The sequence below is a fragment of the Balaenoptera acutorostrata genome, chromosome 1, assembly GCF_949987535.1.
Source record: "Balaenoptera acutorostrata chromosome 1, mBalAcu1.1, whole genome shotgun sequence".
Classification (NCBI taxonomy): domain Eukaryota; kingdom Metazoa; phylum Chordata; class Mammalia; order Artiodactyla; family Balaenopteridae; genus Balaenoptera; species Balaenoptera acutorostrata.
The window spans coordinates 126,349,527-126,373,870 of record NC_080064.1 but is presented as its reverse complement, the minus strand read 5'-3'; positions in this window follow the sequence as shown (position 1 = coordinate 126,373,870).

Genomic DNA, 24,344 nt, shown 5'->3' with positions numbered 1-24,344 from the left:
TGCTGTTGTGGGAAACAGCCACAAGGCAGCAGCATTATTACATTCTCAATTCTTGTTACTAGGGCAACAGAGTCTTCCTGGAGGTAGTGTTCCGAGGTTGTAAACTAGAGTGGAATGTGCTGGGACAAGCCCCCAGAACTTTATGTCTCCTTACTTATGTTTGTTTTTTAAATTTAATTTCTATTTCTTATCGGAGTAAATTTGATTAGAGTGTTTTGATTGTCTGGCTGTACAGAATCTACTCAATGATTCACACATATGTCTGTTCCTCTTCGGATCATGTTAGCATGTATGGAATTACAGAATGTATATTTTAAAGGTATTGTGATTATATAATTTATATAGTTTGTATGTTTTTTGTTTATATACATTTAACAAACATTACTATATGTATGTTAACCCCATAGTCCTAATTTACCCATCCTCCCACCTTTCATTTTGGCTAACAATTAGTTTATTTGATAAGTCTGTGAGTGTCTTTTTTTGTGGAAATATGTTCATTGGTAGCAATCTTAGGATAACATGTATAAATGATATCATAGGATATTTGTCATACCTTTTTGACTTACTTAACCTTATATGATTATTTCTAGGCTCAACTGTAGTCCTGAACACGGCATTGTTTATTTTTTTTCCGAGGCTACTATTCCATGCTGTCCATATACCTCTTCTTTTTGTCCATTCATCTGTTTATGGATCTTTTTTTGCTTCCATTTCTTGGCTATTTCAATATTGCTGCAGTGCACATTTGCCTGCCTCTGTCTTTCCGATTCTGGTGGTCTTAGGTTATAGGCCCAAAAGGTGCCCTGCCGCATCATATGGGAGCTCAGGTTTTACCTTGTAAAGCAGCTCGATTCAGTTTGCGTTAGTGCTGTTACCACTTTACATCCCACCAGCAGCTAGAAGGTACACAGTTCTCTAAAACCCCTTCAGCATTTATAGTTTGTAGACTTTTTGCTGATGGTCATGACTGGTGTGAGCTGAAACCTTTTTGAATTTGAATTTGCCTATGGCTAATAATTCCTTATACTGAGCTTTAGGCATGTCCTTTTTTTTCTTTTCCTTTTTTTTAAAGCGTGAGTACAACTTCCTTCCTCTTATTGACTTCTTGAAAATTTTCTCATGTCTTGAATTTTCTTGCCTATTCCCTACCGCAGGGCATTTTTTGAGGGCAGGTGTCATTTAGAGCCCTGCAGTCCTTGTGACTATTAAGCAACAATTGGCACTGGGTATAAAGCTGCTGTTGTGGGAAACAGCCACAAGGCGGCAGCATTATTACGTTCTCAACTCTTGTTACTAGGGCAACAGAGTCTTCCTGGAGGTAGTGTTCCGAGGTTGTAAACTAGAGTGGAATGTGCTGGGACAAGCCCCCAGAACTTCATGTCTCCTTACTTCTGTTTGTTTTTTCAATTTAATTTCTATTTCTTATCGGAGTAAATTTGATTAGAGTGTTTTGATTGTCTGGCTGTACAGAATCCGCTCAATGTTTCATACATATGTCTGTTCATCTTCGGATCCTGTTAGCATGTATGTGATTACACAATATATATTTTAAAGGTATTGGTGATTATATAATTCATATAGTTTTTCTGTTATATGTTTATATACATTTAACATACATTAGTATATGTATGTAAACACCATAGTCCTAATTTACCCATCCTCCCACCTTTCATTTTGGCTAACCATTAGTTTATTTGATAAGTCTGTGAGTGTCTTTTTTTGTGGAAATATGTTCATTGGTAGCAATCTTAGGATAACATGTATAAATGATATCATAGGATATTTGTCATACCCTTTTTTTTAAATTAATAGCTACTTTATTTATTTATTTATCTATTTATTTAGCTGTGTTGGGTCTTCGTTTCGTGCGAGGGCTTTCTCTAGTTGCGGCAAGCGGGGGCCACTCTTCATTGCGGTGCGCGGGCCTCTCACTATCGTGGCCCCTCCCCTTGCCGGGCACAGTCTCCAGATGTGCAGGCTCAGCAGTTGTGGCTCACGGTCCCAGTTGCTCCGTGGCACGTGGGATCCTCCCAGACCAGGGCTCGAACCCGCGTCCCCTGCATTAGCAGGCAGATTCTCTATCACTGCGCCACCAGGGAAGCCCCTGTCATACCCTTTTGACTTACTTAACCTTATATGATTATTTCTAGGCTCAACTGTAGTCCTGAAAACGGCATTGTTCATTTTGTTCCCGAGGCTTCTATTCCATTTGGTACGTATACCACTTCGTCTTTGTCCATTCATCTGTTTATGGACCTTTTTTTTGCTTCCATGTCTTGGCTATTTCAATATTGCTGCAGTGCACATTTGCCTGCCTCTGTCTTTCCGATTCTGGTGGTCTTAGTTAATAGGCTCAAAAGGTGCCCTGTCGCATCATATGGTAGCTCAGTTTTTACCTTGTAAAGCAGCTCCATTCCGTTTTTGTTAGTGCTGTTACCACTTTAGATCCCACCAGAGCTAGGAGGTACAGAGTTCTCTAAAACCCCTTCTGCATTTATAGTTTGTGGACTTTTTGCTGATGGCCATTTGACCTGTGTGAGCTGAAACCTTTTTGGAGGTTGGATAGGCATGTGGCTAATAATTCCTTACACTGAGCTTCAGGCATCCCCTTTTTCTTCTTTTCCTTTTTTTGTTAAAGAGTGAGTACAACTTCCCTCTTCATATTGACTTCCTGAAAAATTTCTCATGTGTTGAATTTTCTTGCCTATTCCCTACCCCAGGGCCTTTTTTGAAGGCAGGTGTCATTTAGTGCCCTGCAGTCCTTGTGACTATTAAGCAACAATAGGCACTGGGTATAAAGCTGCTGTTGTGGGAAACAGCCACAAGGCGGCAGCATTATTACGTTCTCAACTCTTGTTACTAGGGCAACAGAGTCTTCCTCTAGGTAGTGTTCCGAGGTTGTGAGTTAGAGTGGAATGTGCTGGGAGAAGCCCCGAGAAGTTTATGTCTCCTTACTTCTGTTTGTTTTTTAAATTTAATTTCTATTTCTTATCGGAGTAAATTTGATTAGAGTGTTTTCATTGTCTGGCTGTACAGAATCTGCTCAATGATTCATACATATGTCTGTTCATCTTCGGATCCTGTTAGCATGTATGTGATTACACAATATATATTTTAAAGGTATTGGTGATTATATAATTCATATAGTTTATCTGTTATATGTTTACATACATTTAACATACATTAGTATATGTATGTAAACGCCATAGTCCTAATTTACCCATCCTCCCACCTTTCAGTTTGGCTAACCATTAGTTTATTTGATAAGTCTGTGAGTGTCTTTTTTTGTGGAAATATGTTCATTGGTAGCAATCTTAGGATAACATGTATAAATGATATCATAGGATATTTGTCATACCCTTTTGACTTACTTAACCTTATATGATTATTTCTAGGCTCAACTGTAGTCCTGAAAACGGCATTGTTCATTTTGTCCCCGAGGCTTCTATTCCATTTGGTACGTATACCACTTCGTCTTTGTCCATTCATCTGTTTATGGACCTTTTTCTTGCTTCCATGTCTTGGCTATATCAATGTTGTTGCAGTTCACATTTGCCTGCCTCTGTCTTTCCGATTCTGGTGGTCTTAGGTTATAGGCCCAAAAGGTGCCCTGCCGCATCATATGGTAGCTCAATTTTTACCTTTGTAGCAGCTCCATTCAGTTTTCGTTAGTGCTGTTACCACTTTACATCCCACGAGCAGCTAGAAGGTACACATTTTTCTCAAACCCCTTAAGCATTTATAGTTTGTAGTCTTTTTGCTGATGGTCATGACTGGTGTGAGCTGAAACCTTTTTGAATTTGAATTTGCATGTGGCTAATAATTCCTTATACTGAGCTTTAAGCATGTCCTTTTTTTTCTTTTCCTTTTTTTGATAAAGAGTGAGTACAACTTCCCTCTTCATATTGACTTCTTGAAAAATTTCTCATGTGTTGAATTTTCTTGCCTATTCCCCACTCCAGGGCATTTCTTGAGGGCAGGTGTCATTTAGAGCCCTGCAATCCTTGTGACTATGAAGCAACCATTAGCAGTGTGTTTAAAGCTGCTGTTGTGGGAAACAGCCACAAGGCAGCAGCATTATTACATTCTCAATTCTTGTTACTAGGGCAACAGAGTCTTCCTGGAGGTAGTGTTCCGAGGTTGTAAACTAGAGTGGAATGTGCTGGGACAAGCCCCCAGAACTTTATGTCTCCTTACTTATGTTTGTTTTTTAAATTTAATTTCTATTTCTTATCGGAGTAAATTTGATTAGAGTGTTTTGATTGTCTGGCTGTACAGAATCTACTCAATGATTCACACATATGTCTGTTCCTCTTCGGATCATGTTAGCATGTATGGAATTACAGAATGTATATTTTAAAGGTATTGTGATTATATAATTTATATAGTTTGTATGTTTTTTGTTTATATACATTTAACAAACATTACTATATGTATGTTAACCCCATAGTCCTAATTTACCCATCCTCCCACCTTTCATTTTGGCTAACAATTAGTTTATTTGATAAGTCTGTGAGTGTCTTTTTTTGTGGAAATATGTTCATTGGTAGCAATCTTAGGATAACATGTATAAATGATATCATAGGATATTTGTCATACCTTTTTGACTTACTTAACCTTATATGATTATTTCTAGGCTCAACTGTAGTCCTGAACACGGCATTGTTTATTTTTTTTCCGAGGCTACTATTCCATGCTGTCCATATACCTCTTCTTTTTGTCCATTCATCTGTTTATGGATCTTTTTTTGCTTCCATTTCTTGGCTATTTCAATATTGCTGCAGTGCACATTTGCCTGCCTCTGTCTTTCCGATTCTGGTGGTCTTAGGTTATAGGCCCAAAAGGTGCCCTGCCGTATCATATGGTAGCTCAGGTTTTACCTTGTAAAGCAGCTCGATTCAGTTTGCGTTAGTGCTGTTACCACTTTACATCCCACCAGCAGCTAGAAGGTACACAGTTCTCTAAAACCCCTTCAGCATTTATAGTTTGTAGACTTTTTGCTGATGGTCATGACTGGTGTGAGCTGAAACCTTTTTGAATTTGAATTTGCCTATGGCTAATAATTCCTTATACTGAGCTTTAGGCATGTCCTTTTTTTTCTTTTCCTTTTTTTTAAAGTGTGAGTACAACTTCCTTCCTCTTATTGACTTCTTGAAAATTTTCTCATGTCTTGAATTTTCTTGCCTATTCCCTACCGCAGGGCATTTTTTGAGGGCAGGTGTCATTTAGAGCCCTGCAGTCCTTGTGACTATTAAGCAACAATTGGCACTGGGTATAAAGCTGCTGTTGTGGGAAACAGCCACAAGGCGGCAGCATTATTACGTTCTCAACTCTTGTTACTAGGGCAACAGAGTCTTCCTGGAGGTAGTGTTCCGAGGTTGTAAACTAGAGTGGAATGTGCTGGGACAAGCCCCCAGAACTTCATGTCTCCTTACTTCTGTTTGTTTTTTCAATTTAATTTCTATTTCTTATCGGAGTAAATTTGATTAGAGTGTTTTGATTGTCTGGCTGTACAGAATCTGCTCAATGTTTCATACATATGTCTGTTCATCTTCGGATCCTGTTAGCATGTATGTGATTACACAATATATATTTTAAAGGTATTGGTGATTATATAATTCATATAGTTTTTCTGTTATATGTTTATATACATTTAACATACATTAGTATATGTATGTAAACACCATAGTCCTAATTTACCCATCCTCCCACCTTTCATTTTGGCTAACCATTAGTTTATTTGATAAGTCTGTGAGTGTCTTTTTTTGTGGAAATATGTTCATTGGTAGCAATCTTAGGATAACATGTATAAATGATATCATAGGATATTTGTCATACCCTTTTTTTTAAATTAATAGCTACTTTATTTATTTATTTATCTATTTATTTAGCTGTGTTGGGTCTTCGTTTCGTGCGAGGGCTTTCTCTAGTTGCGGCAAGCGGGGGCCACTCTTCATTGCGGTGCGCGGGCCTCTCTCTATCGTGGCCCCTTCCGTTGCGGGGCACAGGCTCCAGATGCGCAGGCTCAGCAGTTGTGGCTCACGGTCCCAGTTGCTCTGTGGCACGTGGGATCCTCCCAGACCAGGGCTCGAACCCGCGTCCCCTGCATTAGCAGGCAGATTCTCTATCACTGCGCCACCAGGGAAGCCCCTGTCATACCCTTTTGACTTACTTAACCTTATATGATTATTTCTAGGCTCAACTGTAGTCCTGAAAACGGCATTGTTCATTTTGTTCCCGAGGCTTCTATTCCATTTGGTACGTATACCACTTCGTCTTTGTCCATTCATCTGTTTATGGACCTTTTTTTTGCTTCCATGTCTTGGCTATTTCAATATTGCTGCAGTGCACATTTGCCTGCCTCTGTCTTTCCGATTCTGGTGGTCTTAGTTAATAGGCTCAAAAGGTGCCCTGTCGCATCATATGGTAGCTCAGTTTTTACCTTGTAAAGCAGCTCCATTCCGTTTTTGTTAGTGCTGTTACCACTTTAGATCCCACCAGAGCTAGGAGGTACAGAGTTCTCTAAAACCCCTTCTGCATTTATAGTTTGTGGACTTTTTGCTGATGGCCATTTGACCTGTGTGAGCTGAAACCTTTTTGGAGGTTGGATAGGCATGTGGCTAATAATTCCTTACACTGAGCTTTAGGCATCCCCTTTTTCTTCTTTTCCTTTTTTTGTTAAAGAGTGAGTACAACTTCCCTCTTCATATTGACTTCCTGAAAAATTTCTCATGTGTTGAATTTTCTTGCCTATTCCCTACCCCAGGGCCTTTTTTGAAGGCAGGTGTCATTTAGTGCCCTGCAGTCCTTGTGACTATTAAGCAACAATAGGCACTGGGTATAAAGCTGCTGTTGTGGGAAACAGCCACAAGGCGGCAGCATTATTACGTTCTCAACTCTTGTTACTAGGGCAACAGAGTCTTCCTCTAGGTAGTGTTCCGAGGTTGTGAGTTAGAGTGGAATGTGCTGGGAGAAGCCCCGAGAAGTTTATGTCTCCTTACTTCTGTTTGTTTTTTAAATTTAATTTCTATTTCTTATCGGAGTAAATTTGATTAGAGTGTTTTCATTGTCTGGCTGTACAGAATCTGCTCAATGATTCATACATATGTCTGTTCATCTTCGGATCCTGTTAGCATGTATGTGATTACACAATATATATTTTAAAGGTATTGGTGATTATATAATTCATATAGTTTATCTGTTATATGTTTACATACATTTAACATACATTAGTATATGTATGTAAACGCCATAGTCCTAATTTACCCATCCTCCCACCTTTCAGTTTGGCTAACCATTAGTTTATTTGATAAGTCTGTGAGTGTCTTTTTTTGTGGAAATATGTTCATTGGTAGCAATCTTAGGATAACATGTATAAATGATATCATAGGATATTTGTCATACCCTTTTGACTTACTTAACCTTATATGATTATTTCTAGGCTCAACTGTAGTCCTGAAAACGGCATTGTTCATTTTGTCCCCGAGGCTTCTATTCCATTTGGTACGTATACCACTTCGTCTTTGTCCATTCATCTGTTTATGGACCTTTTTTTTGCTTCCATGTCTTGGCTATATCAATGTTGTTGCAGTTCACATTTGCCTGCCTCTGTCTTTCCGATTCTGGTGGTCTTAGGTTATAGGCCCAAAAGGTGCCCTGCCGCATCATATGGTAGCTCAATTTTTACCTTTGTAGCAGCTCCATTCAGTTTTCGTTAGTGCTGTTACCACTTTACATCCCACGAGCAGCTAGAAGGTACACATTTTTCTCAAACCCCTTAAGCATTTATAGTTTGTAGTCTTTTTGCTGATGGTCATGACTGGTGTGAGCTGAAACCTTTTTGAATTTGAATTTGCATGTGGCTAATAATTCCTTATACTGAGCTTTAAGCATGTCCTTTTTTTTCTTTTCCTTTTTTTGATAAAGAGTGAGTACAACTTCCCTCTTCATATTGACTTCTTGAAAAATTTCTCATGTGTTGAATTTTCTTGCCTATTCCCCACTCCAGGGCATTTCTTGAGGGCAGGTGTCATTTAGAGCCCTGCAATCCTTGTGACTATGAAGCAACCATTAGCAGTGTGTTTAAAGCTGCTGTTGTGGGAAACAGCCACAAGGCAGCAGCATTATTACATTCTCAATTCTTGTTACTAGGGCAACAGAGTCTTCCTGGAGGTAGTGTTCCGAGGTTGTAAACTAGAGTGGAATGTGCTGGGACAAGCCCCCAGAACTTTATGTCTCCTTACTTATGTTTGTTTTTTAAATTTAATTTCTATTTCTTATCGGAGTAAATTTGATTAGAGTGTTTTGATTGTCTGGCTGTACAGAATCTACTCAATGATTCACACATATGTCTGTTCCTCTTCGGATCATGTTAGCATGTATGGAATTACAGAATGTATATTTTAAAGGTATTGTGATTATATAATTTATATAGTTTGTATGTTTTTTGTTTATATACATTTAACAAACATTACTATATGTATGTTAACCCCATAGTCCTAATTTACCCATCCTCCCACCTTTCATTTTGGCTAACAATTAGTTTATTTGATAAGTCTGTGAGTGTCTTTTTTTGTGGAAATATGTTCATTGGTAGCAATCTTAGGATAACATGTATAAATGATATCATAGGATATTTGTCATACCTTTTTGACTTACTTAACCTTATATGATTATTTCTAGGCTCAACTGTAGTCCTGAACACGGCATTGTTTATTTTTTTTCCGAGGCTACTATTCCATGCTGTCCATATACCTCTTCTTTTTGTCCATTCATCTGTTTATGGATCTTTTTTTGCTTCCATTTCTTGGCTATTTCAATATTGCTGCAGTGCACATTTGCCTGCCTCTGTCTTTCCGATTCTGGTGGTCTTAGGTTATAGGCCCAAAAGGTGCCCTGCCGCATCATATGGTAGCTCAGGTTTTACCTTGTAAAGCAGCTCGATTCAGTTTGCGTTAGTGCTGTTACCACTTTACATCCCACCAGCAGCTAGAAGGTACACAGTTCTCTAAAACCCCTTCAGCATTTATAGTTTGTAGACTTTTTGCTGATGGTCATGACTGGTGTGAGCTGAAACCTTTTTGAATTTGAATTTGCCTATGGCTAATAATTCCTTATACTGAGCTTTAGGCATGTCCTTTTTTTTCTTTTCCTTTTTTTTAAAGCGTGAGTACAACTTCCTTCCTCTTATTGACTTCTTGAAAATTTTCTCATGTCTTGAATTTTCTTGCCTATTCCCTACCGCAGGGCATTTTTTGAGGGCAGGTGTCATTTAGAGCCCTGCAGTCCTTGTGACTATTAAGCAACAATTGGCACTGGGTATAAAGCTGCTGTTGTGGGAAACAGCCACAAGGCGGCAGCATTATTACGTTCTCAACTCTTGTTACTAGGGCAACAGAGTCTTCCTGGAGGTAGTGTTCCGAGGTTGTAAACTAGAGTGGAATGTGCTGGGACAAGCCCCCAGAACTTCATGTCTCCTTACTTCTGTTTGTTTTTTCAATTTAATTTCTATTTCTTATCGGAGTAAATTTGATTAGAGTGTTTTGATTGTCTGGCTGTACAGAATCTGCTCAATGTTTCATACATATGTCTGTTCATCTTCGGATCCTGTTAGCATGTATGTGATTACACAATATATATTTTAAAGGTATTGGTGATTATATAATTCATATAGTTTTTCTGTTATATGTTTATATACATTTAACATACATTAGTATATGTATGTAAACACCATAGTCCTAATTTACCCATCCTCCCACCTTTCATTTTGGCTAACCATTAGTTTATTTGATAAGTCTGTGAGTGTCTTTTTTTGTGGAAATATGTTCATTGGTAGCAATCTTAGGATAACATGTATAAATGATATCATAGGATATTTGTCATACCCTTTTTTTTAAATTAATAGCTACTTTATTTATTTATTTATCTATTTATTTAGCTGTGTTGGGTCTTCGTTTCGTGCGAGGGCTTTCTCTAGTTGCGGCAAGCGGGGGCCACTCTTCATTGCGGTGCGCGGGCCTCTCTCTATCGTGGCCCCTTCCGTTGCGGGGCACAGGCTCCAGATGCGCAGGCTCAGCAGTTGTGGCTCACGGTCCCAGTTGCTCTGTGGCACGTGGGATCCTCCCAGACCAGGGCTCGAACCCGCGTCCCCTGCATTAGCAGGCAGATTCTCTATCACTGCGCCACCAGGGAAGCCCCTGTCATACCCTTTTGACTTACTTAACCTTATATGATTATTTCTAGGCTCAACTGTAGTCCTGAAAACGGCATTGTTCATTTTGTTCCCGAGGCTTCTATTCCATTTGGTACGTATACCACTTCGTCTTTGTCCATTCATCTGTTTATGGACCTTTTTTTTGCTTCCATGTCTTGGCTATTTCAATATTGCTGCAGTGCACATTTGCCTGCCTCTGTCTTTCCGATTCTGGTGGTCTTAGTTAATAGGCTCAAAAGGTGCCCTGTCGCATCATATGGTAGCTCAGTTTTTACCTTGTAAAGCAGCTCCATTCCGTTTTTGTTAGTGCTGTTACCACTTTAGATCCCACCAGAGCTAGGAGGTACAGAGTTCTCTAAAACCCCTTCTGCATTTATAGTTTGTGGACTTTTTGCTGATGGCCATTTGACCTGTGTGAGCTGAAACCTTTTTGGAGGTTGGATAGGCATGTGGCTAATAATTCCTTACACTGAGCTTTAGGCATCCCCTTTTTCTTCTTTTCCTTTTTTTGTTAAAGAGTGAGTACAACTTCCCTCTTCATATTGACTTCCTGAAAAATTTCTCATGTGTTGAATTTTCTTGCCTATTCCCTACCCCAGGGCCTTTTTTGAAGGCAGGTGTCATTTAGTGCCCTGCAGTCCTTGTGACTATTAAGCAACAATAGGCACTGGGTATAAAGCTGCTGTTGTGGGAAACAGCCACAAGGCGGCAGCATTATTACGTTCTCAACTCTTGTTACTAGGGCAACAGAGTCTTCCTCTAGGTAGTGTTCCGAGGTTGTGAGTTAGAGTGGAATGTGCTGGGAGAAGCCCCGAGAAGTTTATGTCTCCTTACTTCTGTTTGTTTTTTAAATTTAATTTCTATTTCTTATCGGAGTAAATTTGATTAGAGTGTTTTCATTGTCTGGCTGTACAGAATCTGCTCAATGATTCATACATATGTCTGTTCATCTTCGGATCCTGTTAGCATGTATGTGATTACACAATATATATTTTAAAGGTATTGGTGATTATATAATTCATATAGTTTATCTGTTATATGTTTACATACATTTAACATACATTAGTATATGTATGTAAACGCCATAGTCCTAATTTACCCATCCTCCCACCTTTCAGTTTGCTTAACCATTAGTTTATTTGATAAGTCTGTGAGTGTCTTTTTTTGTGGAAATATGTTCATTGGTAGCAATCTTAGGATAACATGTATAAATGATATCATAGGATATTTGTCATACCCTTTTGACTTACTTAACCTTATATGATTATTTCTAGGCTCAACTGTAGTCCTGAAAACGGCATTGTTCATTTTGTCCCCGAGGCTTCTATTCCATTTGGTACGTATACCACTTCGTCTTTGTCCATTCATCTGTTTATGGACCTTCTTTTTGCTTCCATGTCTTGGCTATATCAATGTTGTTGCAGTTCACATTTGCCTGCCTCTGTCTTTCCGATTCTGGTGGTCTTAGGTTATAGGCCCAAAAGGTGCCCTGCCGCATCATATGGTAGCTCAATTTTTAATTTTGTAGCAGCTCCATTCAGTTTTCGTTAGTGCTGTTACCACTTTACATCCCACGAGCAGCTAGAAGGTACACATTTTTCTCAAACCCCTTAAGCATTTATAGTTTGTAGTCTTTTTGCTGATGGTCATGACTGGTGTGAGCTGAAACCTTTTTGAATTTGAATTTGCATGTGGCTAATAATTCCTTATACTGAGCTTTAAGCATGTCCTTTTTTTTCTTTTCCTTTTTTTGATAAAGAGTGAGTACAACTTCCCTCTTCATATTGACTTCTTGAAAAATTTCTCATGTGTTGAATTTTCTTGCCTATTCCCCACTCCAGGGCATTTCTTGAGGGCAGGTGTCATTTAGAGCCCTGCAATCCTTGTGACTATGAAGCAACCATTAGCAGTGTGTTTAAAGCTGCTGTTGTGGGAAACAGCCACAAGGCAGCAGCATTATTACATTCTCAATTCTTGTTACTAGGGCAACAGAGTCTTCCTGGAGGTAGTGTTCCGAGGTTGTAAACTAGAGTGGAATGTGCTGGGACAAGCCCCCAGAACTTTATGTCTCCTTACTTATGTTTGTTTTTTAAATTTAATTTCTATTTCTTATCGGAGTAAATTTGATTAGAGTGTTTTGATTGTCTGGCTGTACAGAATCTACTCAATGATTCACACATATGTCTGTTCCTCTTCGGATCATGTTAGCATGTATGGAATTACAGAATGTATATTTTAAAGGTATTGTGATTATATAATTTATATAGTTTGTATGTTTTTTGTTTATATACATTTAACAAACATTACTATATGTATGTTAACCCCATAGTCCTAATTTACCCATCCTCCCACCTTTCATTTTGGCTAACAATTAGTTTATTTGATAAGTCTGTGAGTGTCTTTTTTTGTGGAAATATGTTCATTGGTAGCAATCTTAGGATAACATGTATAAATGATATCATAGGATATTTGTCATACCTTTTTGACTTACTTAACCTTATATGATTATTTCTAGGCTCAACTGTAGTCCTGAACACGGCATTGTTTATTTTTTTTCCGAGGCTACTATTCCATGCTGTCCATATACCTCTTCTTTTTGTCCATTCATCTGTTTATGGATCTTTTTTTGCTTCCATTTCTTGGCTATTTCAATATTGCTGCAGTGCACATTTGCCTGCCTCTGTCTTTCCGATTCTGGTGGTCTTAGGTTATAGGCCCAAAAGGTGCCCTGCCGCATCATATGGTAGCTCAGGTTTTACCTTGTAAAGCAGCTCGATTCAGTTTGCGTTAGTGCTGTTACCACTTTACATCCCACCAGCAGCTAGAAGGTACACAGTTCTTTAAAACCCCTTCAGCATTTATAGTTTGTAGACTTTTTGCTGATGGTCATGACTGGTGTGAGCTGAAACCTTTTTGAATTTGAATTTGCCTATGGCTAATAATTCCTTATACTGAGCTTTCGGCATGTCCTTTTTTTTCTTTTCCTTTTTTTTAAAGCGTGAGTACAACTTCCTTCCTCTTATTGACTTCTTGAAAATTTTCTCATGTCTTGAATTTTCTTGCCTATTCCCTACCGCAGGGCATTTTTTGAGGGCAGGTGTCATTTAGAGCCCTGCAGTCCTTGTGACTATTAAGCAACAATTGGCACTGGGTATAAAGCTGCTGTTGTGGGAAACAGCCACAAGGCGGCAGCATTATTACGTTCTCAACTCTTGTTACTAGGGCAACAGAGTCTTCCTGGAGGTAGTGTTCCGAGGTTGTAAACTAGAGTGGAATGTGCTGGGACAAGCCCCCAGAACTTCATGTCTCCTTACTTCTGTTTGTTTTTTCAATTTAATTTCTATTTCTTATCGGAGTAAATTTGATTAGAGTGTTTTGATTGTCTGGCTGTACAGAATCTGCTCAATGTTTCATACATATGTCTGTTCATCTTCGGATCCTGTTAGCATGTATGTGATTACACAATATATATTTTAAAGGTATTGGTGATTATATAATTCATATAGTTTTTCTGTTATATGTTTATATACATTTAACATACATTAGTATATGTATGTAAACACCATAGTCCTAATTTACCCATCCTCCCACCTTTCATTTTGGCTAACCATTAGTTTATTTGATAAGTCTGTGAGTGTCTTTTTTTGTGGAAATATGTTCATTGGTAGCAATCTTAGGATAACATGTATAAATGATATCATAGGATATTTGTCATACCCTTTTTTTTAAATTAATAGCTACTTTATTTATTTATTTATCTATTTATTTAGCTGTGTTGGGTCTTCGTTTCGTGCGAGGGCTTTCTCTAGTTGCGGCAAGCGGGGGCCACTCTTCATTGCGGTGCGCGGGCCTCTCTCTATCGTGGCCCCTTCCGTTGCGGGGCACAGGCTCCAGATGCGCAGGCTCAGCAGTTGTGGCTCACGGTCCCAGTTGCTCTGTGGCACGTGGGATCCTCCCAGACCAGGGCTCGAACCCGCGTCCCCTGCATTAGCAGGCAGATTCTCTATCACTGCGCCACCAGGGAAGCCCCTGTCATACCCTTTTGACTTACTTAACCTTATATGATTATTTCTAGGCTCAACTGTAGTCCTGAAAACGGCATTGTTCATTTTGTTCCCGAGGCTTCTATTCCATTTGGTACGTATACCACTTCGTCTTTGTCCATTCATCTGTTTATGGACCTTTTTTTTGCTTCCATGTCTTGGCTATTTCAATATTGCTGCAGTGCACATTTGCCTGCCTCTGTCTTTCCGATTCTGGTGGTCTTAGTTAATAGGCTCAAAAGGTGCCCTGTCGCATCATATGGTAGCTCAGTTTTTACCTTGTAAAGCAGCTCCATTCCGTTTTTGTTAGTGCTGTTACCACTTTAGATCCCACCAGAGCTAGGAGGTACAGAGTTCTCTAAAACCCCTTCTGCATTTATAGTTTGTGGACTTTTTGCTGATGGCCATTTGACCTGTGTGAGCTGAAACCTTTTTGGAGGTTGGATAGGCATGTGGCTAATAATTCCTTACACTGAGCTTTAGGCATCCCCTTTTTCTTCTTTTCCTTTTTTTGTTAAAGAGTGAGTACAACTTCCCTCTTCATATTGACTTCCTGAAAAATTTCTCATGTGTTGAATTTTCTTGCCTATTCCCTACCCCAGGGCCTTTTTTGAAGGCAGGTGTCATTTAGTGCCCTGCAGTCCTTGTGACTATTAAGCAACAATAGGCACTGGGTATAAAGCTGCTGTTGTGGGAAACAGCCACAAGGCGGCAGCATTATTACGTTCTCAACTCTTGTTACTAGGGCAACAGAGTCTTCCTCTAGGTAGTGTTCCGAGGTTGTGAGTTAGAGTGGAATGTGCTGGGAGAAGCCCCGAGAAGTTTATGTCTCCTTACTTCTGTTTGTTTTTTAAATTTAATTTCTATTTCTTATCGGAGTAAATTTGATTAGAGTGTTTTGATTGTCTGGCTGTACAGAATCTGCTCAATGTTTCATACATATGTCTGTTCATCTTCGGATCCTGTTAGCATGTATGTGATTACACAATATATATTTTAAAGGTATTGGTGATTATATAATTCATATAGTTTTTCTGTTATATGTTTATATACATTTAACATACATTAGTATATGTATGTAAACACCATAGTCCTAATTTACCCATCCTCCCACCTTTCATTTTGGCTAACCATTAGTTTATTTGATAAGTCTGTGAGTGTCTTTTTTTGTGGAAATATGTTCATTGGTAGCAATCTTAGGATAACATGTATAAATGATATCATAGGATATTTGTCATACCCTTTTTTTTAAATTAATAGCTACTTTATTTATTTATTTATCTATTTATTTAGCTGTGTTGGGTCTTCGTTTCGTGCGAGGGCTTTCTCTAGTTGCGGCAAGCGGGGGCCACTCTTCATTGCGGTGCGCGGGCCTCTCTCTATCGTGGCCCCTTCCGTTGCGGGGCACAGGCTCCAGATGCGCAGGCTCAGCAGTTGTGGCTCACGGTCCCAGTTGCTCTGTGGCACGTGGGATCCTCCCAGACCAGGGCTCGAACCCGCGTCCCCTGCATTAGCAGGCAGATTCTCTATCACTGCGCCACCAGGGAAGCCCCTGTCATACCCTTTTGACTTACTTAACCTTATATGATTATTTCTAGGCTCAACTGTAGTCCTGAAAACGGCATTGTTCATTTTGTTCCCGAGGCTTCTATTCCATTTGGTACGTATACCACTTCGTCTTTGTCCATTCATCTGTTTATGGACCTTTTTTTTGCTTCCATGTCTTGGCTATTTCAATATTGCTGCAGTGCACATTTGCCTGCCTCTGTCTTTCCGATTCTGGTGGTCTTAGTTAATAGGCTCAAAAGGTGCCCTGTCGCATCATATGGTAGCTCAGTTTTTACCTTGTAAAGCAGCTCCATTCCGTTTTTGTTAGTGCTGTTACCACTTTAGATCCCACCAGAGCTAGGAGGTACAGAGTTCTCTAAAACCCCTTCTGCATTTATAGTTTGTGGACTTTTTGCTGATGGCCATTTGACCTGTGTGAGCTGAAACCTTTTTGGAGGTTGGATAGGCATGTGGCTAATAATTCCTTACACTGAGCTTTAGGCATCCCCTTTTTCTTCTTTTCCTTTTTTTGTTAAAGAGTGAGTACAACTTCCCTCTTCATATTGACTTCCTGAAAAATTTCTCATGTGTTGAATTTTCTTGCCTATTCCCTACCCCAGGGCCTTTTTTGAAGGCAGGTGTCATTTAGTGCCCTGCAGTCCTTGTGACTATTAAGCAACAATAGGCACTGGGTATAAAGCTGCTGTTGTGGGAAACAGCCACAAGGCGGCAGCATTATTACGTTCTCAACTCTTGTTACTAGGGCAACAGAGTCTTCCTCTAGGTAGTGTTCCGAGGTTGTGAGTTAGAGTGGAATGTGCTGGGAGAAGCCCCGAGAAGTTTATGTCTCCTTACTTCTGTTTGTTTTTTAAATTTAATTTCTATTTCTTATCGGAGTAAATTTGATTAGAGTGTTTTCATTGTCTGGCTGTACAGAATCTGCTCAATGATTCATACATATGTCTGTTCATCTTTGGATCCTGTTAGCATGTATGTGATTACACAATATATATTTTAAAGGTATTGGTGATTATATAATTCATATAGTTTATCTGTTATATGTTTACATACATTTAACATACATTAGTATATGTATGTAAACGCCATAGTCCTAATTTACCCATCCTCCCACCTTTCATTTTGGCTAACCATTAGTTTATTTGATAAGTCTGTGAGTGTCTTTTTTTGTGGAAATATGTTCATTGGTAGCAATCTTAGGATAACATGTATAAATGATATCATAGGATATTTGTCATACCCTTTTGACTTACTTAACCTTATATGATTATTTCTAGGCTCAACTGTAGTCCTGAAAACGGCATTGTTCATTTTGTTCCCGAGGCTTCTATTCCATTTGGTACGTATACCACTTCGTCTTTGTCCATTCATCTGTTTATGGACCTTTTTTTTGCTTCCATGTCTTGGCTATATCAATGTTGTTGCAGTTCACATTTGCCTGCCTCTGTCTTTCCGATTCTGGTGGTCTTAGGTTATAGGCCCAAAAGGTGCCCTGCCGCATCATATGGTAGCTCAATTTTTACCTTTGTAGCAGCTCCATTCAGTTTTCGTTAGTGCTGTTACCACTTTACATCCCACGAGCAGCTAGAAGGTACACATTTTTCTCAAACCCCTTAAGCATTTATAGTTTGTAGTCTTTTTGCTGATGGTCATGACTGGTGTGAGCTGAAACCTTTTTGAATTTGAATTTGCATGTGGCTAATAATTCCTTGTACTGAGCTTTAAGCATGTCCTTTTTTTTCTTTTCCTTTTTTTGATAAAGAGTGAGTACAACTTCCCTCTTCATATTGACTTCTTGAAAAATTTCTCATGTGTTGAATTTTCTTGCCTATTCCCCACTCCAGGGCATTTCTTGAGGGCAGGTGTCATTTAGAGCCCTGCAATCCTTGTGACTATGAAGCAACCATTAGCAGTGTGTTTAAAGCTGCTGTTGTGGGAAACAGCCACAAGGCAGCAGCATTATTACATTCTCAATTCTTGTTACTAGAGCAACAGAGTCTTCCTGGAGGTAGTGTTCCGAGGTTGTAAACTAGAGTGGAATGTGCTGGGACAAGCCCCCAGAACTTTATGTCTCCTTACTTATGTTTGTTTTTTAAATTTAATTTCTATTTCTTATCGGAGTAAATTTGATTAGAGTGTTTTGATTGTCTGGCTGTACAGAATCTACTCAATGATTCACACATATGTCTGTTCCTCTTCGGATCATGTTAGCATGTATGGAATTACAGAATGTATATTTTAAAGGTATTGTGATTATATAATTTATATAGTTTGTATGTTTTTTGTTTATATACATTTAACAAACATTACTATGTGTATGTTAACCCCATAGTCCTAATTTACCCATCCTCCCACCTTTCATTTTGGCTAACAATTAGTTTATTTGATAAGTCTGTGAGTGTCTTTTTTTGTGGAAATATGTTCATTGGTAGCAATCTTAGGATAACATGTATAAATGATATCATAGGATATTTGTCATACCTTTTTGACTTACTTAACCTTATATGATTATTTCTAGGCTCAACTGTAGTCCTGAACACGGCATTGTTTATTTTTTTTCCGAGGCTACTATTCCATGCTGTCCATATACCTCTTCTTTTTGTCCATTCATCTGTTTATGGATCTTTTTTTGCTTCCATTTCTTGGCTATTTCAATATTGCTGCAGTGCACATTTGCCTGCCTGGGTCTTTCCGATTCTGGTGGTCTTAGGTTATAGGCCCAAAAGGTGCCCTGCCGCATCATATGGTAGCTCAGGTTTTACCTTGTAAAGCAGCTCGATTCAGTTTGCGTTAGTGCTGTTACCACTTTACATCCCACCAGCAGCTAGAAGGTACACGGTTCTCTAAAACCTCTTCAGCATTTATAGTTTGTAGACTTTTTGCTGATGGTCATGACTGGTGTGAGCTGAAACCTTTTTGAATTTGAATTTGCCTATGGCTAATAATTCCTTATACTGAGCTTTCGGCATGTCCTTTTTTTTTCTTTTCCTTTTTTTTAAAGCGTGAGTACAACTTCCCTCCTCTTATTGACTTCTTGAAAATTTTCTCATGTCTTGAATTTTCTTGCCTATTCCCTACCGCAGGGCATTTTTTGAGGGCAGGTGTCATTTAGAGCCCTGCAGTCCTTGTGACTATTAAGCAACAATTGGCACTGGGTATAAAGCTGCTGTTGTGGGAAACAGCCACAAGGCGGCAGCATTATTACGTTCTCAACTCTTGTTACTAGGGCAACAGAGTCTTCCTGGAGGTAGTGTTCCGAGGTTGTAAACTAGAGTGGAATGTGCTGGGACAAGCCCCCAGAACTTCATGTCTCCTTACTTCTGTTTGTTTTTTCAATTTAATTTCTATTTCTTATCGGAGTAAATTTGATTAGAGTGTTTTGATTGTCTGGCTGTACAGAATCTGCTCAATGATTCATACATATGTCTGTTCATCTTCGGATCCTGTTATCATGTATGTGATTACACAATATATATTTTAAAGGTATTGGTGATTATATAATTCATATAGTTTTTCTGTTATATGTTTATATACATTTAACATACATTAGTATATGTATATAAACACCATAGTCCTAATTTACCCATCCTCCCACCTTTCATTTTGGCTAACCATTAGTATATTTGATAAGTCTGTGAGTGTCTTTTTTTGTGGAAATATGTTCGTTGGTAGCAATCTTAGGATAACATGTATAAATGATATCATAGGATATTTGTCATACCCTTTTTTTTAAATTAATAGCTACTTTATTTATTTATTTATTTATTTATTTATCTATTTATTTAGCTGTGTTGGGTCTTCGTTTCGTGCGAGGGCTTTCTCTAGTTGCGGCAAGCGTGAGCCACTCTTCATTGCGGTGCGCGGGCCTCTCACTATCGTGGCCCCTCCCGTTGCGGGTCACAGGCTCCAGATGCGCAGGCTCAGCAGTTGTGGCTCACGGTCCCAGTTGCTCCGTGGCACGTGGGATGCTCCCAGACCAGGGCTCGAACCCGCGTCCCCTGCATTAGCAGGCAGATTCTCAACCACTGCGCCACCAGGGAAGCCCCTGTCATACCCTTTTGACTTACTTAACGTTATATGATTATTTCTAGGCTCAACTGTAGTCCTGAAAACGGCATTGTTCATTTTGTTCCCGAGGCTTCTATTCCATTTGGTACGTATACCACTTCGTCTTTGTCCATTCATCTGTTTATGGACCTTTTTTTTGCTTCCATGTCTTGGCTATTTCAATATTGCTGCAGTGCACATTTGCCTGCCTCTGTCTTTCCGATTCTGGTGGTCTTAGTTAATAGGCTCAAAAGGTGCCCTGTCGCATCATATGGTAGCTCAGTTTTTACCTTGTAAAGCAGCTCCATTCCCTTTTTGTTAGTGCTGTTACCAGTTTAGATCCCACCAGAGCTAGGAGGTACAGAGTTCTCTAAAACCCCTTCTGCATTTATAGTTTGTGGACTTTTTGCTGATGGCCATTTGAGCTGTGTGAGCTGAAACCTTTTTGGAGGTTGGATAGGCATGTGGCTAATAATTCCTTATACTGAGCTTTAGGCATCCCCTTTTTCTTCTTTTCCTTTTTTTGTTAAAGAGTGAGTACAACTTCCCTCTTCATATTGACTTCTTGAAAAATTTCTCATGTGTTGAATTTTCTTGCCTATTCCCTACCCCAGGGCCTTTCTTGAGGGCAGGTGTCATTTAGAGTCCTGCAGTCCTTGTGACTCGTAAGCAACCATTAGCACTGGGTTTAAAGCTGCTGTTGTGGGAAACAGCCACAAGGCGGCAGCATTATTACGTTCTCAACTCTTGTTACTAGGGCAACAGAGTCTTCCTGGAGATAGTGTTCTGAGGTTGTAAACTAGAGTGGAATGTGCTGGGACAAGCCCCCAGAACTTTATGTCTCCTTACTTATGTTTGTTTTTTAAATTTAATTTCTATTTCTTATCGGAGTAAATTTCATTACAGTGTTTTGTTTGTCTGGATGTACAGAATCTGCCCAATGATTCATACATATGTCTGTTCATCTTCGGATCCTGTTAGCATGTATGTGATTACAGAATGTATATTTTAAAGGTATTGGTGATTATATAATTCATATAGTTTATCTGTTATATGTTTACATACATTTAACATACATTAGTATATGTATGTAAACGCCATAGTCCTAATTTACCCATCCTCCCACCTTTCAGTTTGGCTAACCATTAGTTTATTTGATAAGTCTGTGAGTGTCTTTTTTTGTGGAAATATGTTCATTGGTAGCAATCTTAGGATAACATGTATAAATGATATCATAGGATATTTGTCATACCCTTTTGACTTACTTAACCTTATATGATTATTTCTAGGCTCAACTGTAGTCCTGAAAACGGCATTGTTCATTTTGTTCCCGAGGCTTCTATTCCATGTGGTACGTATACCACTTCGTCTTTGTCCATTCATCTGTTTATGGACCTTTTTTTTGCTTCCATGTCTTGGCTATATCAATGTTGTTGCAGTTCACATTTGCCTGCCTCTGTCTTTCTGATTCTGGTGGTCTTAGGTTATAGGCCCAAAAGGTGCCCTGCCGCATCATATGGTAGCTCAATTTTTACCTTTGTAGCAGCTCCATTCAGTTTTCGTTAGTGCTGTTACCACTTTACATCCCACGAGCAGCTAGAAGGTACACATTTTTCTCAAACCCCTTAAGCATTTATAGTTTGTAGTCTTTTTGCTGATGGTCATGACTGGTGTGAGCTGAAACCTTTTTGAATTTGAATTTGCCTATGGCTAATAATTCCTTATACTGAGCTTTCGGCATGTCCTTTTTTTTTCTTTTCCTTTTTTTTAAAGCGTGAGTACAACTTCCCTCCTCTTATTGACTTCTTGAAAATTTTCTCATGTCTTGAATTTTCTTGCCTATTCCCTACCGCAGGGCATTTTTTGAGGGCAGGTGTCATTTAGAGCCCTGCAGTCCTTGTGACTATTAAGCAACAATTGGCACTGGGTATAAAGCTGCTGTTGTGGGAAACAGCCACAAGGCGGCAGCATTATTACGTTCTCAACTCTTGTTACTAGGGCAACAGAGTCTTCCTGGAGGTAGTGTTCCGAGGTTGTAAACTAGAGTGGAATGTGCTGGGACAAGCCCCCAGAACTTCATGTCTCCTTACTTCTGTTTGTTTTTTCAATTTAATTTCTATTTCTTATCGGAGTAAATTTGATTAGAGTGTTTTGATTGTCTGGCTGTACAGAATCTGCTCAATGATTCATACATATGTCTGTTCATCTTCGGATCCTGTTAGCATGTATGTGATTACAGAATGTATATTTTAAAGGTATTGTGATTATATAATTTATATAGTTTATATGTTATATGTTTATATACGTTTAACAAACATTACTATATGTATGTTAACGCCATAGTCCTAATTTACCCATCCTCCCACCTTTCATTTTCGCTAACCATTAGTTTATTTGTTAAGTCTGTGACTGTCTTTTTTTGTGGAAATATGTTCATTGGTAGCAATCTTAGGATAACATGTATAAATGATATCATAGGATATTTGTCATACCCTTTTTTTAAAAATTAATAGCTACTTTATTTATTTATTAATTTATTTATTTATCTATTTATTTAGCTGTGTTGGATGTTCGTTTCGTGCTAGGGCTTTCTCTATTTGCGGCAAGCGGGGGCCACTCTTCATTGTGGTGCGCGGGCCTCTCACTATCGTGGCCCCTTCCGTTGCGGGTCACAGGCTCCAGATGCGCAGGCTCAGCAGTTGTGGCTCACGGTCCCAGTTGCTCCGTGGCACGTGGGATCCTCTCAGACCAGGGTTCGAACCCGCGTCCCCTGCATTAGCAGGCAGATTCTCAACCACTGCGCCACCAGGGAAGCCCCTGTCATACCCTTTTGACTTACTTAACCTTATATGATTATTTCTAGGCTCAACTGTAGTCCTGAAAACGGCATTGTTCATTTTGTTCCCGAGGCTTCTATTCCATTTGGTACGTATACCACTTCGTCTTTGTCCATTCATCTGTTTATGGATCTTTTTTTGCTTCCATGTCTTGGCTATTTCAATATTGCTGCAGTGCACATTTGCCTGCCTCTGTCTTTCCGATTCTGGTGGTCTTAGTTAATAGGCTCAAAAGGTGCCCTGTCGCATCATATGGTAGCTCAGTTTTTACCTTGTAAAGCAGCTCCATTCTGTTTTTGTTAGTGCTGTTACCACTTTAGATCCCACCAGAGCTAGGAGGTACAGAGTTCTCTAAAACCCCTTCTGCATTTATAGTTTGTGGACTTTTTGCTGATGGCCATTTTAGCTGTGTGAGCTGAAACCTTTTTGGAGGTTGGATAGGCATGTGGCTAATCATTCCTTATACTGAGCTTTAGGCATCCCCTTTTTCTTCTTTTCCTTTTTTTGTTAAAGAGTGAGTACAACTTCCCTCTTCATATTGACTTCTTGAAAAATTTCTCATGTTTTGAATTTTCTTGCCTATTCCCTACCCCAGGGCCTTATTTGAGGGCAGGTGTCATTTAGAGCCCTGCAGTCCTTGTGACTCTTAAGCAACCATTAGCACTGGGTTTAAAGCTGCTGTTGTGGGAAACAGCCACAAGGCGGCAGCATTATTACGTTCTCAACTCTTGTTACTAGGGCAACAGAGTCTTCCTGGAGGTAGTGTTCCGAGGTTGTAACCTAGAGTGGAATGTGCTGGGACAAGCCCCCAGAACTTTATGTCTCCTTACTTATGTTTGTTTTTTAAATTTAATTTCTATTTCTTATCGGAGTAAATTTGATTAGAGTGTTTTGATTGTCTGGCTGTACAGAATCTGCTCAATGATTCATACATATGTCTGTTCATCTTCGGATCCTGTTAGCATGTATGTGATTGCAGAATGTATATTTTAAAGGTATTGTGAGTATATAATTTATATAGGTATATGTTATATGTTTATATACATTTAACAAACATTACTGTATGTATGTTAACCCCATAGTCCTAATTTACCATTCTCTCACGTTTCATTTTGGCTAACCAGTAGTTTATTTGATAAGTCTGTGAGTGTCTCTTTCTGTGGAAATATGTTCATTGGTAGCAATCTTAGGATAACATGTATAAATGATATCATAGGATATTTGTCATACCCTTTTGACTTACTTAACCTTATATGATTATTTCTAGGCTCAACTGTAGTCCTGAAAACGGCATTGTTCATTTTGTTCCCGAGGCTTCTATTCCATTTGGTACGTATACCACTTCATCTTTGTCCATTCATCTGTTTATGGACCTTTTTTTTGCTTCCATTTCTTGGCTATTTCAATATTGCTGCAGTGCACATTTGCCTGCCTCTGTCTTTCCGATTCTGGTGGTCTTAGTTAATAGGCTCAAAAGGTGCCCTGTCGCATCATATGGTAGCTCAGTTTTTACCTTGTAAAGCAGCTCCATTCTGTTTTTGTTAGTGCTGTTACCACTTTAGATCCCACCAGAGCTAGGAGGTACAGAGTTCTCTAAAACCCCTTCTGCATTTATAGTTTGTGGACTTTTTGCTG